This window comes from Solanum stenotomum, unplaced genomic scaffold, assembly GCF_019186545.1.
Source record: "Solanum stenotomum isolate F172 unplaced genomic scaffold, ASM1918654v1 scaffold21622, whole genome shotgun sequence".
Lineage (NCBI taxonomy): Eukaryota > Viridiplantae > Streptophyta > Magnoliopsida > Solanales > Solanaceae > Solanum > Solanum stenotomum.
Genome location: NW_026026619.1, coordinates 11,305 through 31,105, shown reverse-complemented (window position 1 = coordinate 31,105; position 19,801 = coordinate 11,305). Strand labels below are relative to the sequence as shown.

The window sequence follows — 19,801 nt, the reverse complement described above, 5'->3', positions numbered from 1 at the left end:
GATGCTATCTACACATGGCACGAGTAGGCTTTGAAGATACTAAAGTGAGTTCCCTAAGTCTAACGACTATTAAGTGAAAGTCCCCTTATGTGCTTGAATGTCTCCAAAATGGTTTCTTAAAGAATGTTGGTCTATTGATGTTATGTTGTAAAGGAAATGTCCTTATCTAAGGTAATCTTGGGGAACACTTAAGTGTGCTTGAAGAGGTTGTATGGGCGGCACTTCTTGTCTCACTCAAGTGTGTCTTAAGATTATATTAGGTAGAGGTCCTATGGTAATGAAATGACTTGTGTTCTTTTAAAGTTAAGCATGAGTTGTATATGGACATATGTTGAGTATATGTATGGTTGGCTATGGTCTTATATGTTAATGTTGACTTGCATTATGTCTCTTATACTTATAAATGAAAGGTTTTATCAAATGGTATGAAAGCATTTACTTCTTTGAAAATGTCCTTTTTGGCATGTTTTTGCATGGTCTCCATACTTATTACTTAATTGTGCTAACCCCCTTCTTTCCCTTTTTGGACTAAAGTGTAGGGATTTGGAGATGATGACATGTCATGGCTATTTGATAGGTTTCTAAGTGTTGAAGATGAAGACTTGGTGAGTCCTCATATATTCGAGGACAATACCCCATATGTTCTTTTATGTCTTTTTAGTATTTGCTTAAGTTTTGTATGGGCTTAATCCCAATGTTGTATTCAAAGTATTAGATGGTTTGAGACATAAGTGTATAAAGTCTAGAAGTCTTCCGTTTACTATTTTAATAAAATGTCTTCCTTGTAAAGAAAGTTTTTAATTCATTATGATTTTTAGTGTCTATGCGATGAATGAATGCTAAGAGGCTTGTATTAGACCTTTTCGAGGTCGAGTACGCCGGTTACGACTAGGGGGTGATCCCGGGTCGTGACAATAATATTCAAATATTTGGGTGGGTTTCTTGACTATAATCATGTAAGTGGAACCTAAGAGAGATATGATCGAAGCACTGTTGTCCTTTTGGAATGCCACCAACAATGTTTTTCGTTTCTCAAATTTTGAAATGACCCCAACCTTGGAGGAAATAGCTGGCTTTACCGGATTTGGAGTGAGGTTACATCATTAGAGGCTTATAGCCCCAAGGGGCATATCCATCAACAAATTTTTTCAACACTTGAACATTTGCAAGGTCAAGGAAAAATCATTAGACAAAGGTTGGATCTCATTACAGTTTTGTATGATAGGTATGGAAGGGAGGACGGATTCAAGAAATTTGGAAGGACACTCAACAACAAGGGAAGTTTTGAAACATGGAAAGAGCATAGACGTTTTACTTTTATGATAGTTTTTTTTAGGAACAATGGTTTTTCCAAGGAGAGGCGGAAAGATTAACATCCTTTTGACCGGGGTAGTGAATGTATTAATTGAGAAAGAGAATTATACCATCGTCTCCATGATTTTGGCTGATATCTACCGTGCTCTGACTGTCTGCCAGAAAGGGAAACGTTTCTTCGAGAGATGCAACATATTGCTTCAACTATGGATAGTGGAACATCTTTACCGACCTCCTACAGTGGCGAGGTTCATTCAGGATCGAAGCGATTACATAACAAGTCATNATAATTAACTTGTGCTCCAAATATTTCTTTAGTCCAACCAAAATACAATTATCTAAGGTGTTTCTTAAGAAAATAACACAAAATATGAGATGAGTACTGATGACACTAAAATATTCAATAAAAAATAATAATGAAATCATCATATAAAATAAATATTGCAAAGTCATAATGAAAATGATCATAATTTAAAAGTACTAAATCATGCTAAAATAAGTTTAATAAGTATTAGTTACATTACTAAATATTTAAGGAAAATTAAAATTAGATTATGTATTTTAATTGTCTAAACCAATGTAAAACTAAAGAACAAATATTCAATATTATTGTCATTCTTAGTGTTGAATTAATTTTCTTTTTGCATTAGTATTAATTTGATTTTGATTTAAGTTTTATCATAATTATCAACATCTATGAACTATAGTCTTTATTGGACCATTCCGAATTCTAAGTTTTAAACTTGAAATAATATATTAAAAGATAAAAACTATGAAATAGTATAAGAAATATTTTAAAATTATATCAAAGTAAATATTTTTATGTATAAAATAAAATTTTAAAATTACATATATAACGTCGGGTTGGTTTGGTCTCGGGTTGGTTTCTTTTAGTTAAAACCAAAATAACCCAAATATAGTCGGGTTTTTTTTTCCAATACCAAACCAAGTCAAACCAAATCACTAGTCGAATTTTTTTTCCGATTTAACTCAGTTTATGGTTTGGTTCGATTTTGTACACCCCTAATAAAAACAATCAACTTTAGCACTGCGCCTAAACACAAACGTACACTTGGACTTGTATTATCGTGCAATTTTTGCATACGTAACTATTTCACAAGAATTCTTACTAAACATTAATTAAAGCAACATATATTATTAATCTTGCCAAAAGAATCATCACAGTATATATTCCAAGTTAAAATGATTTAATTATTAAGTTGACAGATAAATATATATAATTAACTTGAGACATAGGGTTGTTGGAAACTGATAATATTAGTATGACTTTGTTCTCTCTCTCTCTCTTTATTTATTTATTTATATATATATATATATATATATATATGATATATATTGGACCACGCACAATGTCATGTTTCCAAAATTAGTTGTGGTTTTCGTTATCACGTATTGTACTCATGATCATGAGGTCGATCATGATTTACGTATGAATTTGATGTGTCTAGAGATTCTTCCCTAACAATTGTTGTTGTTTAATTCGTCCCTGAGAGTTGAAGATTTCTAATGGACCACGATGAAGTTAAATTGAGATTTTCTAAGTTATGTATGTCGATATCATATTGAAGATAATTTAAATGATGTATATCTTCCATATATATGCACCTAAATAAAATAATCATAATTTTGTGTAGAAACATCTACGTATAAATAATAAATATTACTCCATCATTTGAGTAAGTGTTGCAATAAATCTTCAATCTAACTTAATTTCAAAATTTAACTCATGAAATTATTATTCAAAATTAAATAAAGAAATCAATTATTCACGATACGATTGACCGACATGGAATTAAGTCCAATCCATTTTCATCAACATATAAAATGAAACAAATTAAATAAAAAAGAAAATATATTATCATGTTTTGATAGAGAAACAAAGTGCAAGCCATGTCTTGAGACGTGAGTGATTAGTTCTTATACCACACGTTATGAGCATAACTCATATAACGTGACATAATAATATAATTTTCAACATTCACTAATAATTAATTATGAATAGAAAATAAATAGATGTTCAATTAAATAAAATAAAAAAGAAGAGATAAGTCAAAGTAGACTTGCCCTTTCAATTAAGTAACAAGAATTGCTAATTAATAAGTTATCTATAATAGTCCCAGACTTGCACGATAATTATAACACGTGTATTTTCAAAATAAAAGGACACATACTAAACATATTTTCTATTACATATATTTAATTATTAATAAACCATTTAATCATAATAAACTTCTATATTTTGGAGTAAAAATTACATGGGCATAAAAATATCCCGTTTATCGAAAACTCAGAAATCAATTTGCGTCTCTAACATCCTGAATAAAGAAAAAGTCAATGATTACTCTCACATTATTTCATTATTTTATTAGAACATTCAATTCCATATATTCTGGAAGTTTTATTTTAGTTTTTTTAAAAATAAGTTATTTTTTGAAAAATAATTAGTTCTTTTAAAATATTTGTGTTTATATTAAATTTGCTCTATTATTTCTCATCCCCAGTTAAATCCCATACTGGTCCATAGCATCCAGACCGAAATGCATAATTGAAACAACAACAACAATAAACCAAATATATATATAGTCTCACACATGAGTTTAAGGAGGTATCGGAGAGGTGTATGCAAATTTATTTTTATTTTTGAGAGTATTGTAATGTTGTTTTTGATAAATCTCCTCGATCCAAAAACAAATTTGAAAGAACAATCAGAGTAAAATACAAAAATGAAACAAGCCCAAAAGCAAAATATATTGGTAAAGAATATATATATACCTTATAAAAACAGACTAAAAAATGTCAAAAAAATTAAAACAAAAGAAAGTAACTTCTAGAGAGATAAATTAATAATTAACGTTTACATTTGTAGGTTTGAATATTGTTCCGACCCCTACACACTAATTATTTTTCACGGTTAGTTGGAAGTTAGGCACTTCAGCAAATCAAACCTACTTTAATACAAAGTTAGACATTCCTGGCTACAATTTCCTATAATTACGGTTAAAACTTCTACATTTAATTGCATACAAAATTAACCTTTATTTATGTTAAAATGAATGAATAATACGTTGTTGATAGATCATTTAGAGAATTGTCTAGATTTTTTATTGGAGCAAAAACTGATTTTAAAAAATAAATATATTGGTAGTACCTTTTTAATTTTTAAAACAATTTACTTATTTTGAACCAAATTTATAAGCTAAAAATGATATTTAAAATCAACACAAGATACTAAGTTTCATTTGATACTTTTACCGTCCCATATTGATTAATCACTTTTTATTTTATATTGTATTTAAGAAACCATAAATAAAATACTTAGTTAATTTTATTAATTTATCTTTTATCCATATTGATATACATCAATTTTTTTTAATGAAAAATATATTTTATAGCATATAGAGCACATATATGAATAGATATCATTTGAATAGATACAAAGTAATTTAGGAACTTATAAAAAATATAATTTGGGAACTTCTAAATTTGTTTGGACTTCGAAAGATTATTAATTATAAAATTTTATTTAGTAAAACAAGTAATTTAGAAAATATATTTTTAATAAGCTGATCAACTAATATGAGGTAGAGGAAGTAGAATAAAGAGATGTAATGAAAACACTCTTAAATTTGGTGTGAATTATTAGCTTTATCTTTGTATTATTGACCGTCTTAAAGACACTACTATCCTTGACTAATACATACCCCCAATCTTGCAACATGAGTAAAACATACACCTAAATTTTTGCTAAGTTTGAAGGTATTTTCGACATTTTATTAAGAACTTTATGCTTATACAAGAGTTTGAGATCACTTGCTATGTCAGATGACAGATCGAGAATATAACAATGATATATCTATACCTACAGTTAGTTAATCAAATAATTTTTTTTAAAAAAACTATCAATAACTTGAAGATAAAATTAATAATTTATAAGAAGTGTTTTCTATAATAAATAAAGGATGGGATAGCAACAAAATAAATTGATGATGGTATAATAAATGTTTAGGTCCCAAAGTAAAAGCATTGTTGGGAAGAGTTGTCAAAATTTTGCAACATTTGGTCGGTTGTAAGGGCGACTATGAGGCCCTTTTTTGTCAAATATTTAATGCTTATGTCTTGTGATAATGATGCTCTCTTTTTTAAGTGGCAAAAGAAAATTGGTGTTGCTTAATCAATATGGAATTAAATATGTTCTCTACCTTTGATCAATTTTGACATAATCTGTACCTGCCTATGAACACATAAAAGTAAGCAGAACTGAATTCATGAACTCAATCAATAATTACAATAGTAAAAAGAAAAAAATCTTAAGACTTGTTGTAGTAATATGCACATGTTCAAATTTTACATAAATAACTCAAAAGGTGCTTGTAAATTTCCTTTTAAATTTTCTTTAAGTTATTCTTTAACATGCTAATGCCATCTCTTCACGCTAAACATGAGTCCTTTTTTTTTTGTTGTTGTATAATTTGAAATTATGATCTAAAATTAGAGGTACAAAGCAAGCTTACAATTACTCCTTCTGTCCTTAATTACTTGTCTACTTTTGAATTGACACACCTATTAAGAAAACAATTATTGAAATAGTGAGCTTACCATTTTACCCCTATTAATTATGAAGTGGCTATGAATTAAAAACTTAAGTTTTTCAAAAATTTCTACCTTTTTCAAAGTAATTAATTGAGGGTATAATAGGTGAAAAAATTGTTCTTTCTGAATTTGTCAAAATAGATAAGTAATTAAAAATAACTAAAACAGAAAAAGTGGACAAGTAATTAAGTAGAGAAGTATTTGATTGGAATGGCAGAAACAGAAACAAGAAATGCAATAAAGTATATGCTAAATGTGTAGTGGACAAGCTGTTTTTGTGAGATGAGTTGCTTTTCTTATTATGTATGATTTCTTCCCTACAATTATTATAATTTTCAAAAGAAGCGGCTTTTCTTATTATAGTATAGAGTAAAAATTTAAGCAGACTATGGTACTCCCACTTTTTTGAAAGTCATATAATATTTGTCATGCATGAGATCGATTGCAGAGAACAACTTGGTTAGTCCTGTGTGTCACTGTTGTGAAATTGAACTAACACAAATCTAAAATGAAGAAAGTTGTAGAAGAGAGCAGTTTTCTGATTATTCAACTAAGAATCAGTACAATGAATTGTGAGAATGAAAAACTACAAGTTAGAATTAGCTCATCTTTTACATAATATACACATTCTAACTTGATAGATGGCAATTAGTTAAATGCTAACTAACTAATCTAAAAGTTTGTCTAGTAGTTAGTTATAACTAACTTAAATCAGTTATGTCACATGAACTCCGTTCTCATTACTCCCCCTCAAGCTGGTAGGTGTGAACACATTCAAAATTCCCAGCTTGGAGACCAAATATTTATGTTGTGGTCTTGACAATCCCCTTGTCATAATGTTTGCATGCTGATCTTGTGTTCTTAGATAGATATAGTGTTTGAATCAATCACATATGTATTTTCTGACATTCTATTTCAATGTGTTTTGTTCTTTCGTGGTATATTGGATTTGTTGCTATCTGTAAGGCTGCCTTACTATCACAACACCTATAGCAGGTTCCCTCTTTATTGATCTCACCACCTTGAGAGCTGCTTCCATATATGATTTCTCTAGACTTTGCAAAAATTGACTCAATGTCTGAACTGCAAATTCGATATCATGTCAACCTTTGGTATGTACCTTTATCTATCAACATAGATCATCTTTAACATCAATGGCTTCATCTAGTATTGTAGTTGTCAACTTCAAGTTATGGTTTGACACCAGTCAGTCCCATCCAATATTGTAAATGGAGAGCTTTGGGATTTTTCCCATAGTTCCTTTTTACACATATTGGTCATTAAAACAAATGTCCTTCTGAGTCTACCAAGTTGCAAGTATTACTCTAAACAACATTAAATAGATGGTTCTTGAGTATGAATACTCATATATTGTTATATTGTTGACTTACATACTTCATTTGATTCAAAGAAGAAGAAAGAGTTATCAAAGATGAAGTCAAGGGACAAGGCTAAAATCACTACAACTCTTCTTGCATTTATGAAGAACTTTGGGCCTCCTATTCAAGCCCAACATACTCAGCCCAATATCAATTCACATTTCAATTCTTTCCTGAAGAATGAGTTCAGCCCAACTCCACAAATAATACCTAAGAATTGTAGTATTTAGATTTCCTATTTTATCCTTTTCTACATTGTAAACAAATATATTTAGTTACATCACAACCAATCATGTATAGGACAGTTGTTGAGTTTGTTACAGGATTAGAACGTTCTTTTTTATTCCTTTGTAATTGTATATATATAGATCATTCTGGGGAGAATCAATAGACAGGAAGAAAAATTTCTCAATCGTTCTCTTATTATTTTTTTACATGGTATCAAAGCTTTAAGGAAATTTCCTTTCGATTCTTCTTCTTCTTCTCTTGCTCTTCCTCTCTTCATCATGCCTGACAACACATCTTCACAAACCACTATTCCAGCTGTGGATAACACTCCTGTTGACACTTCAAATCCTTACTATCTTTATCCGTCTGATTCTCCAGGGGTGCAACTAGTAGGTTCAATCTTTGATGGAAAAGGTAATGCTGGTTGGAGTAGAGCTCTTGTAATAGCTCTCTCTACCAAGAATAAGCTTGAGTTCATTGATGGGACCTTGGTAGAACCTCTTGTTTCTTCTGTTCAACACAAGATGTGGTCCAGATGCAATGATATGGTTATTTCTTGGATCTTGAATTCACTCTCTAAGGACATAGTAGACTCAGTCTTGTATTCCAGAACTGCAAGAGATCTATGGAAAGAGTTAGCTGCAAGATTTGGACAATGCAATGGTGACAGTTGTACCAGCTACAAAAAGAACTGAGTGATGCAATACAGGGATCTAATGACATTGCAGGGTACTACACAAAGGTGAAGAAACTTTGGGATGAGTTGGATGCCATTAACACTTTTGATCACTGTTCTTGCAACTGTACATGTGGAGGAAAGGTAAAAACAATCAAATCTCATCATGATGGTAGGCTAATTCAGTTTTTAATAGGTCTTAATGAGACATATTCAGCAGTTAAGAGTAACATTCTCATGCTCGACCCTCTTCCCACGGTTGGACATGCATACTCACTTCTTATGCAGGATGAAAAACAAAAAGAGGTATATATTGCAGCACATCTCACTGAGGCTGCTTTCTTAGCATCGAATCAAAGGTTTAACAACACTCCCCGACCATTAATAGAGCAAAAATTCTCAGGGACAGAGGGAAAATTCAAGCCTCATTTTGACAAGAATATCAACAGACCCAATGGTGGAAAGTTTTGTACTCATTGTAAGCTGACTAACCATTACATGGGAAATTGTTATAGGTTAATAGGCTTTCCTCCGAACTTCAAATTCACAAAGTCACAGCAACAAAATCCCAACAACAACACTGGGTCTTGTTCCCAGAAACAACAATGACATGCAGGCCTCAGGTTTTAGTGTGATGGAGGGAACTGGTGCAAGGAATATGGTCCCTCATGATGCGTATTGTAGACACGTATTTTTGACCGAACTTAAAAAATTTTACACCATTTTTAGAGCTGAAATATTTTTATAAATATAAATTAAATATTTTGACTTTTCTCTTATTTTATTAAGTTTATTTTAAAAGATTTGAAAACAACAAAAATAGAATCACTTTTTAAGGTAAGTTTTATTTTTCAATTGTTTAAAAAGAAACGAAAGATTACAAAAATCTATATTATTTTAAAATTAAGTTTTTATAAATAAGCTAGTATTATTTAATTATTTTTTGTTTATAGATGTTTGGCTTTTTCTTAGATTTTATTAATTTTAAATAATTAGTTGGTATGTTATTATAATTTACTATTTATAGTTAATATTTATTCTTTTAAAAGTAGAATAAAACTAAAACTAAAAAAATAAAAAATAACCTAAATAATCTAACTAACCTACCCCCCACACACTCTCACTCCCTCACGTTCTCCTCAACTAAACTGCCCACTACCCACTCCTATACCCACTAAACTAGAGTAATTTTCCTAGATAGTCACCCATGTTTGAGAAATTACCTAGTAATATCACTTATGTTTGTTTTAGGACTACAATATCACTCAACTTTACCTATTTTTCTCAAAATATACTTGACACAAAAAAACATTATCTCTCTCCTAATGGGATGCCATGTCACATTTTTTTAATTTATTAATAATATATTTTTTTAATTCTTTAAGTTATATCTTTTAGTTTTAAATTCTTATTCTTTAGTTGTAGCTTTATTATTTTGGATGTCGGTAATATCTTAAGCTTGTAGCTACTTTGAGTATAAAATCAATGATCGATGACGAAAAATACTTTAATTATAGACATCTTAATGAACCTCTTCACATTAAATTTGCGCAAACAAAAAGTAACTAACAACTTAAAATATCTAAAATCATATTAAAATTTAATAAACTTTCTAAATTCTATCGATATCACATAAATTAAAATAATAGATATTGGGCTGCTAGCATAGACACATGTGTCTAGTTTTAAGCATACATGTAAGTTTTAAATTTTACTTCTTTAAAGTAGAGAGTTCTAAATCAATATTTTATATATATTTTTAATAATTTTAAAATCATAAATATAACTAAATTATGTGTAACCGAAGGTTAGCTCCGTTTTTGATTTCTTGCGAGAATCAACATGATTTTATCTTTACGATTATATATGCAACAATTAATTTCAAAAATAAAATTGAATTTTGTACTTAACTTAATGAAGGGTGAAAATTTAAGTATGCAATTGAAACACAAATTTCGTATTTTAACTATCTATTATTTTCTTTATCTATCTAAATTGTTATTCCCTTTGTATTAAAATAAACCTCAATTATAATGGTGGTTAAATGTTTGAAATAAATAGACACGCAACAGGGGCACAAACACTACATACAAGCAGGGGCACAAACACTTCAATTCCTAATGTAGGCATTCCACAACTAAACAACTTAGTATTAGGAGCCTACAGACATTTAAAGAATTAAAAAAGATACTATTAATAAATTTTAAAAAATGTGACATGGCATCCCATTAGTAGAGAGATAATGTTGTTTTTGTGTAAAGTATATTTTGAGGAAAATAGGTAAAGTTGGGTGATATTGTAGTCCTAAAACAAACATAAGTGATATTACTAGGTAATTTCCCAAACATGGGTGACTATCTAGGGAAATTACTCCACTAAACTACTACTACAAATCTGCAAAAAAACCTATCCTATATATATATGACACATACGTACAGCAAAAAAAAGGCATACACACAAAAAAAAAAAGAACACACTGATATATGCACGAATCTTGGCAAACAATATATGCATCGTACTTTTGCACCTTGTGATTGAAGATCTCGAAGTCTATTTTCGCGGTTTTAAGTTCGTGACTCCTGATTGTTGGTCCTTTCTTCTCGTGAACTAATTTTCACAAGAGGTAACATTTATTTATATCCTATTTTTGTATAATTTTATGTCATGATTGTGCAAGAATTGAATCTCATATATGGAAGTTGTTCAGATTTCATATGTGTTTAACCCGTTAATATTATTAATGCTATAATATTGAAATATATTTGAATGCTTATATTTTTAAATTTAGATCGAGTAAAACGTATAGTTGCTTTTGCTTGGCTAGGATCCAATATTTTTCTTTATTTGNATATCCTATTTTTGTATAATTTTATGTCATGATTGTGCAAGAATTGAATCTCATATATGGAAGTTGTTCAGATTTCATATGTGTTTAACCCGTTAATATTATTAATGCTATAATATTGAAATATATTTGAATGCTTATATTTTTAAATTTAGATCGAGTAAAACGTATAGTTGCTTTTGCTTGGCTAGGATCCAATATTTTTCTTTATTTGTTCTACCTTATTTAGCCAAGACATGACTCAAGAGATCTTGATCAAAAGTCCAATTTTTTAGTTCTCTTTTCATATTATTTTTATGTTTGATTTCATTGATACATAAATTCTTAGTGATATTGCCTTAATGTTAAACTTTTGTAGTTATATTGATTGGACATTGATGTTTTCTATTGGACTAATATTATTATTTTTCCTTTATCCTTATTGAAGTGAAGTAGGCATAATTTTATGTTATAAATTACAAGTGGTTTGTTCATGGGATTTTATATAGATGCATGATTTTCTTAAAAAAAAAATAAACTTGTCATAATATGGGTTTAGTTACTGTAACAAATTTATATTTAGAATATATCTTTGAATTCTTGTCATCATATGATAAAACACTAGTTAACATTTGCATATTTGGCAAATTAATAAATTAACGTGAAAGCCTTGAAGCATAATTAATAAGCATATTATTATGATTTGTTCGATCTTTAGAGTTAGCTTTCGTATTTTACTCTAATACTTGAATGTTTATGCCTAACTGATTGAATGTCGTACATTTTAAATTATTAGGGGTTATAGTTTGTTTTATAATAAATAAATAATCTGACTTGGCCATATAAAGTGTCCGTTTATACTGTTAAAGACTGAGTTGAGTCGCGGATTTATCCAAGACTTGTTGAAAGAAGAAAATTATACTACACACAACACTCATAGCCAACAACAACCAAAATTCACGACACGAGGGGTGAGATTTTTAGTCGAACTTCAACATTGGTCTGTGGTTGTTGAACAAATCAAAATTTTCTTGTATTCATTTTGTGAATTTTGAATTCGGTGAAGTTTTGTGTTTAAAATTTGTGGCTCACTAAAGGTCCATTTTCAATTTCTATTTTCACTTTTGCCGTATTTTTATTTAGAATTAACTCTTAAAAAGTGTAATGAATTGACTTATCAATTTCAGTGAGCTACATTATATTTAGGTGTTTATTTATGATGTTGAAGTTTAGTTACTACTAAATGTTGTCTTCTCCATTTAGTGGTGATATGGAATATTGTCCTAGATGTTTTGAAATGAGAATGAGATCAAAAATGAGTTTTCAACATGGTATTTTAAATAAATGGACTAAGCACATATTTTTCTTGCACATTATCAACTTAGATTAGTTTGTCCTTTTTATTTATTTTTTTCTTTAAAGATAAAAATAAACCAAAGTTAACTAAGGTAACTTAAAAAAGAAATTCTTATCATGTTGAGATGCATCACTTTAGTTGTTTTTCTTTTCATATATTTTGAAATATATATATATATTCTAACCTTTCTTTACGTAATATTGCTTTATATACTAAGTTGCTTACTTATGGGTTTCAATTTTATGTAAAAATGGTAGCAAGTGGTTACGCTAGTATGTTTATTAACGATCTGAGGGTTAGCCTTGATTTAAGGCTTAGTCAATAACCATAAAGGATTAGGATAAGATGTGAATTGGGCAAAAAAGTAATAAATGAGAATGCCTCTAACATTAGATAAGATAAATTATATTTTTCATTTTTATTTTTTATTTTTTTTAACAAAAGAGTAATAAATAAGAAATGAGTTTCAATTAAAAATGTGGTTCCACATCTTTTTGAGATACTTAAGAAACTTAAGGATGCAGTTACGCACCTTGACCAAATTATTTTAATAATCAATTTTGTTAATTCAAACCAAGAAGTGTAAATTGAGATTATGAGGTGTGATGAACTCGAGAGAGGAAAACAATTATGTCTCCAAATGTCAAGATCGAGAATGCAGTTATGCATCCGGTTTAAGATTAATAAAAATTCAATAATTAAAAAAAAAAAGCAAACCATGGCATATAGACACAAATTATCCAAAAACATACAAGATAAGTATAAGTCAATAAAGCGACTGTGCTAGAACCACGGGTCTCGAGGGATGCCTAACACCTTCTCCTCGATCAACAAAATTCCTTATTCGAATTTCTGGTTCGCAGACCGAATAAAGAGTCATTTTCTTTTGATTAGGAATTAAACAAAAAAGTGATTTGGAACACCATAACTCAATTCTAAGTGGTGACTCTGAAAATTAAAAATAATCCCTTAATCAATAACGTCACTTAAAATGGAAAAACCCTATCCTCCGCCATACGCAAATAGGGGTGTGACATCTCTGACGACTTCGCTGGGGAATAACCAGAATTTGAGCTTTATTGTATTGACTTTACTTGATTTTATTATATTATTTCATTGGATATGTTGTTTTGATGACCTAATGTGCTACTTTCTGCTCATTTATCGCTTTGATATTGTTGAATTGTAAATAATTGTCTTCTCGCGCACCATCTGAGTCTCTAAAAATAAGGTAGCAGGGAATGCAGTTATGCATCCCATCTTCTTTTGAGATAAAGCTAGAGTGTCTAGACACTCAGTGAAGAATTTTAGTCACACATGTTAGGCTGGGTTGGACCAGCAATGAAGTCGCAATAGCGTTGCTACCGATAAGTTGCCCCTCGAGTAAGCCAGTCTAGATACCTATCTCATTCAGGATTGAACCTAGAAAACTGAAACATAGACCTGCGATCCCTAGTAGGCTCCGCTTATTTGTATAATTTGCATTTAACTTAGTGGGACTCGACACAGGAGTTGGGTCCGTCTAGGACAGGAGACCTTCTTCTTGACCAACATGTGCATTTTATGTGTTATTTGTAAAAAATTATGTGAAAGACTTCGATTGTTGACCAGCTTTAGGTTCCCTCTAAAATAAATTCTTTAATATCCATATATATTATGATTATTTTTTTAATATCCATATATATATATATATATATATATATATATATATAACTATTTATTTTTCAAACTAAAAGTACTCTACAATATATAGGCGTGTCTACCAATATATCCCTAATAATGGGTTAGAATGTCCAAAAGATTTTGGCAAAGTCAAATTCAAAATTTTTATTTCTTCTTATTTTTACACAATTTTTTTTTGATAAGCTATATATATATCACCTGCTATATTGGCTCGGAGTTTTAATTAGTCCTGTTAAGAGTGTGTCATCTTCATCGTTTCATTGATATATATACAAGTAATAGTAATTAAAATTCATGATAGTCACTCATAATAATAGATTTAGTTGAAATTATTATTTAAACCTTCATTTTAAAGGTGCATTTACTAGAAAATGTTTTCAATCAGACTCATAGAATAAACACTTGCTTAAGGAAATATAAGTTCTTTATCAAAAGAAATTTTCAAATAAATTAGATACTTATTGGCCACATTGTTCTAAGTCTGATTTTTCAAATGACAAACATTCAAAATGTATTCACTTTATAGATACAAGTTGCTTATTTTTCCTTTTCTTAAAGTCTTTATTTGAAAAATACTTTGCGTCATTTTATATAAGTTTAACACATCTTTTTTCCCTTTCCCAAATATAAGAGGTCCATAAATTAAGTATCGTAAATACGACCATTTCTTGACCCTGCATCTTTTTCCAGAGGCGCAACATGGTTCAACCTAGTCGTGGAAAGTGTCAGAAAAGGAAAAGAGATTCGAATGTACCAATTCAGGTTGTAGGTTGTACTCCCTTGCAGTTGTGGGCATGGGGAAATGACATGGGGTTGATAGAACAAGACATAATATTCAAAAATTTAGGTTTCTTGACTAGAATCATGCAAGTGGAACCTAAGAGAGATGTGATTGAAGCACTGTTGTCCTTTTGGAATTCCACCAACAACGTTTTTCGTTTCTCGCGTTTTGAAATGACCCCAACCTTGGAGGAAATAGCTGGCTTTACCGGGTTTGGAGTGAGGTTACATCATGAGAGGCTTATAGCCCCAACGGGCATATCCATCAATAAAGTTTTTCAACACTTGAACATTTGCAAAGTTAAGGAAAAATCATTAGACAAAGGTTGAATCTCATTACAGTTTTTGTATGATAGGTATGGAAGGGAGGACGGATTCAAGAAATTTGGAAGGACACTCAACAACAAGGGAAGTTTTGAAACATGGAAAGAGCATAGACGTTTTGCTTTTATGGTAGCTTTTTTAGGAATAATGGTTTTTCCAAGGAGAGGCGAAAAGATTAACATCCTTTTGATCGGGGTAGTGAATGTATTAATTGAGAAAAAGAATTATACCATCGTCTCCATGATTTTGGCTGATATCTACCAAGCTCTGACTGTTTGCCAGAAAGGGAAACGTTTCTTCGAGGGATGCAACATATTGCTTCAACTATGGATAGTGGAACATCTTTACCGACCTCCTACAGTGGCGAGGTTCATTCAGGATCAAAGCAATTACATTACAAGTCATGCCAAAAGGGTGGAGAAATACAGGTGTGCAGAAGGGGTCAATGCATGGGTTGAACATTTTCGCTCACTAACGGAAGATAAGATCACTTGGAATTATCCCTGGTTCCCTTGGGTAGAAGTCATACACATGTCGTCTGTTCGCCTTTTTTTATTGTTGATGGGTATTAGGGGTGTGCAACCATACGTACCGCTGCGGGTTTTACGTCAGTTAGGCTGGCGTCAAGTTGTACCTATCATAGAGGATATGAAAGGTTTTGTGTCCGAAGTTGGACCAGAGGTTCCACTTCCCGAAGCATTGGCCTAAAAAATTTGGGATGGTTGTTTAGTCATGGGAATTGGAACGATGGTTAAAGAACGACACATAGGAGAAACTCACCCGGAATACTCCAATTGGCTTGAGCATTACAAGTTATGCCGGAGAGATCTGTAAAAGAACCAATAGACTATGAGGCTGAGATGAAAATAAAAATCGAGTCGGCTATGCGTGATTACCTTGCTAAAAATCAGGAGTTAAGAGTAAATTTAGAGTTCGCTAGAGCCGCTCTAACCCAACAACAAGCAGAGTTCGAAGAGGAAAGAGCCAAGACAACTCAGAGAGAAACCTTGCTCCGAGGACAAGCTGATCTGGCAACAAAATTAGGGGAGCACAAGTTGCGGAACTTGTGGTATCTCGATAACAACAATTGAGGACATGTGATCAGAAAAGTCAGAGAAATTTTGATCAAGAGAGAGCTCAGTGGATCCGTGAAAGGGGAAGATTTCAAGAGGAAATAGAGTCAGTCTTAACTCAATAAAGACGTGCTAGAGAAATGGTGGCCTCCCGTGATCAACAAATACGAGGATGGAATCAGGCTTGCAATTCATTTAGATCAAAAGTCCATCGTTTGGCTGATCGCACTGCCCAAATGGGTTTAGACTATCAAGAGATGAACCATGAACAATTTCTGGCTAAAGTACCTGAATTTGCTGAGTACCTTATGACTTCGGTGCAAGATATATATCAGAGTGTAGGAGGTCATGTAAGACCACCATCTCCCTGAGAGAGTAGATGGAGATGCAAACATGACATTTATGTCTTTGGGATATGAGGGTTGATATAAACATTTGTTTCATTAGTGTCATTTTCTTTAGTTTAAGTCCTGCTTTATTTCATTCTACATTTCTACGCTTTGTTTAGGTCGTGTCTGTTTAAGATATTGACTTTTGTTTAGCGATTTTCTCATCATTTTCCTACTTATGTTCCAAACATTGAAATGATATGTTAGGTTATGTTTATGTCTGGTTTCATTTTTTCATTAGTACAAATGAATAAATATATATAAATAGTAATATCTATATGTATGTATCTATAACAACTATAAAAAATATATAATTTAAAAAATGAAAAAAAGAAAGGGTTAATGTATATTTTCGAACTACGCAAATATCTGATTCATGCACTAACATGATACGTAGGCAACCTGATGGGTTCGATCAAACCTTTTTAACAAGAATAACTAATGAGGAGAAAACGCCTAGATAAGCTGGGATGAAACATAAGGTCTTCCATATTAGAAGTATATATGTGGATGCAATATGCACGATTCCTTAACACTAATATGTTTGCTACTTCATTCAGAGAGAGAGAGAGAGATAGAAAGAAATATTAGCTTAATGGTGATTGTTTTGTGGTTAAGCTGGCATTACATCCCTACAATACAAGGTCGAAAGGGAAGAAGAAAATGACCCACAAAGACGGGAACAAGTCTGACAATGATGAGGTCCGAAACTAGATGACTTCACAGGAAACAGTGTCAATAGAAGATGTAAGGGCATTAAGACAACAAATGACATATATGTACGAAGCTTAGACGAGTGGACAAACTCCGTCTTCTTCAATTCGCGACTATCTAAATACAAACATGCCGCCCTCTATCCAAGTGTCGACAAATGATCCCATTTATCCACCTGGATTCGGCCCCTATGCTAACACATCCAACGTCACTGGAACTTCTTCGGTACACCCTTTGAGTACCCTTATGATGACTAATCCACTCTTTATGCCAACTGCGCCGACTAATATCATTCCACAACCAACAATGATGCCCAATAATGATCCTCCGTCCAAAGTTCATCATGATCATGGTTACACCCTTGAAGAGGCAATTAAAATTCCAAGCTCGTATCCACACATTCATCAATATAGTTCCCCTATCGAAGTTGAAAAAATGGTTAAGAATGAGGAACATGAAGAGATGGCTAAGAAAATGAAGAGTTTGGAACAGAGCATAAGAGATATATAGGGACTAGGAAGCCATAAAGGCATCTCATTTAGTGATTTGTGCATGTTTCCCCACGTCCATTTGCCTGTTGGTTTTAAAACTCCAAAGTTTGAGAAATACATGGTCACGGAGACCCCATAGCTCATTTGAAGAGATATTGCAATCAACTGAGGGGTGCAGAGGGCAAAGAAGAGTTGCTTATGGCCTATTTTGGGGAAAGCCTAGTGGGAATTGCATCCGAATGGTTCATAGATCGGGATATTGCCAACTGGCATACATGGGATGATTTGACTCGATATTTTGTGCAACAATTCCAATACAATATTGATATTGTGCCAGACCGCTCCTCATTATCCAACACGAGGAAAAAGACCATGGAAAATTTTCGCGAATATGCCGTTAGATTGAGGGAGCAAGCTACTAGGGTTAAACCACTAATGAAGAAGTCAGAGATGATTGACGTTTTTCTCCAAGCGCAAGAACCTGATTACTTTCACTACTTGCTTTTTGCCGTCGGGAAGACATTCGCTGAAGTTATTAAGGTTGGGGAAATGGTGGAAAATGGCATCAAGTCTGGAAAGATTGTAAGCCAAGCTGCCTTAAAAGCCACAACACAAGTGCTTCAAAATGGTTCTCGAAATATTGGAGGGAAGAAGAGAAGGGAGGATGTAGATACGGTTGTATCAACGCCTCAGATCTATGTCCAAGATAATCCCCCGCAACACTATTTTCCTCCCCAAACTCCACAATATCCCATCCCATACTCTCCATATCCCGTTTTCAGTGCACAACCAATTGTCCCCCATTCTTATACGCAATGGCGTGCCCCAATTCCTTAAAATCATCCACCACCCCCACAAATTCACCAAAATACTGTTAGACTTCCTTTTCGTCCCAGAAAAGAATACAAGAAGGGAAATTGAGCTAAGGATGAATTCACCCCTATTGGAGAATCATATGCTAGTTTGTTTAAAAAATTATGGACGTTGAAGTTTTGAGTCCTATTAAAAGAAAGATGTCAATTCTCCCCCAAGAATTCTAAATTATTCTCAACACTGCCCTTATTGTTTTGATGCCCCAGGGCACAACATAGAGAGGTATTGGTACTTGAAAAAGGCAATTCAAGATTTGATCGATACTCATCGAATTATATATAAAAGTCCAAATGGACCAAATATCAATCAAAATCCATTGCCCAGGTATACTGAAACAAACATGTTAGAAATGATGAATGGTTGGGAAAAAGTTGCAGTCCTATACAAGCCCATCATTAAGGTGGGAACTGGCATAGAAAATTTGGCGAATGTTGTTGACTTGACAAAAATGATGCCTTCAGGGGCGGAAAGGAAGTTGGATAACTTGAACCCATCAAACACGCCCATCCTAACTGTGAAATGAGCGCTTGAAGATGTTCGGGCAAGTCAGAGAGAGACAAGTTTGGTTGTTCCAAGAGGGTAAAACAAACCTATCTTGGCCGTGCAAGGAGCCCATATTCCACCTGTGATCATTAAGCCAGTGTCCCAACTTCCAAGACTAATCCCAAGGTTGTCCCTTGGAATTATGAGCCCACCATCTTGACATACAAAGGAAAAAAAATCAATGAAGACGTAGATGAAGTAGGAGAAATTACCCGTTCGGGAAGATGCTATGTCCTGACTGAATTAAGGAAAACTAAAAATGACCAAATGCAAGTTAAGAGTCCAGTCACTGAAGGGGAGGCAGATGAGTTCTTAAGAAAGATGATATTGTCAGACTACTCCATTGTGGAACAGTTAAGGAAAACTCCAGCCCAAATCTCTTTGTTGTCATTGTTAATACATTCAGATGAATATCGTAAAGCTGTAATGTAGATTCTGAACGAAGCACATGTTCCAAATGAAGTTACAGTGAGTCAGTTAGAGAAGATTGCTGGGAGTATCTTTGAGGTAAACTACATCACCTTTTCAGATAATGAACTACC

At 32.2% G+C, this 19,801-nt stretch overlaps 1 pseudogene; it reads left to right on the top strand.

Moving 5' to 3' along the window:
- LOC125851017 (uncharacterized) overlaps positions 1-18,680 on the top strand; it is a 35,453-nt pseudogene extending 16,773 nt beyond the window's left edge.
- The last annotated feature ends 1,121 nt before the right edge of the window (positions 18,681-19,801 follow it).